The sequence below is a fragment of the Agrilus planipennis genome, unplaced genomic scaffold (assembly GCF_000699045.2).
Source record: "Agrilus planipennis isolate EAB-ADULT unplaced genomic scaffold, Apla_2.0 scaffold98, whole genome shotgun sequence".
In the NCBI taxonomy this organism is placed as follows: Eukaryota; Metazoa; Arthropoda; class Insecta; order Coleoptera; family Buprestidae; genus Agrilus; species Agrilus planipennis.
Window position 1 is genome coordinate 148,422 of NW_020438866.1, and position 920 is coordinate 149,341.

At 26.7% G+C, this 920-nt stretch overlaps 1 long non-coding RNA gene across 1 annotated transcript in view; it reads right to left on the bottom strand.

Moving 5' to 3' along the window:
* The window catches only part of LOC108737006, an 88,474-nt gene that overhangs the window by 916 nt on the left and 86,638 nt on the right, over positions 1-920 (bottom strand). Inside the window, exons 6-7 of the long non-coding RNA XR_003231376.1 lie at positions 493-686; positions 86-186 (exon numbers count right to left, since the gene is read on the bottom strand). This is a non-coding gene — a long non-coding RNA (uncharacterized LOC108737006). The remainder of the gene's footprint in view (positions 1-85; positions 187-492; positions 687-920) is intronic.

Sequence of the window (920 nt, forward strand, 5' to 3'; positions counted from 1 at the left end):
TAAAATGTACGCAGTGTGTAGCATAAAAAGAAAAAAGCCGACAATAAATGTGTAATTTCTAAGTTCGTAGAATATTTTGCCTTACCTGTGTTAGATCTCCCCATATTTTAATCGCAACCTTACATCTCTTTAAACATTCCACTAATAGATGATCCATTCCTGACCGTCGTATTTGAATATCTGAAACTGAAATACTATTCAAGCTTAGGTACAAATGAAAGACCAACAAGTAATAAATCAAAGTTCAAAACAGAAAAACGCTTTTTATATCTTAAAAAGGTTTTCCAATTAGTTACTACAATTTTAATTGTAATTATTTCTATCTAAGCTAAGTAAATAACAATAATATTTTGGTTAGGATGTTACAAAGAGTTTAATAATACAATAATGACTTTTAATTATAACTTTTTAAATTAATATTTAATAGATTTTTCATTATTTATTTATAAGAAGCCTAAAATATTTTGAAGTAAAATACTATTTGACGCCTACCTTCCATGTTGGAATTTTCCAGAAGAAAATATCGATCATTTCGCTCATTTTTCCCAGAATAAAATATTTTATCATTATCAAAACTTCAAAAGGATGTGATGATTTCCAATTTCCACATTTTCTTCTTTAAGGACTAAATCGCGAGACCATGACATAAACAAACGTTTGCTAAGAATATTCCAGCACGAATGAAACTATGAACAAAGAAATTAATTAGTCATATATATGCTGCCAACTCGACCCGTTTAAGTTGCTATTTATCTAGTTACAAAATATGTTACTAATATGAAAATTTCAGCATAATTGCCTTTGTATAATTGTATTAAATAAAAAGAAATACCTATATAGCAATGAAAAATTACAAAAAAGTTAACTGAAAAAAAGGAAAATTCATTGTCATGCACAGTTTGAAATTTATTTAACACTAA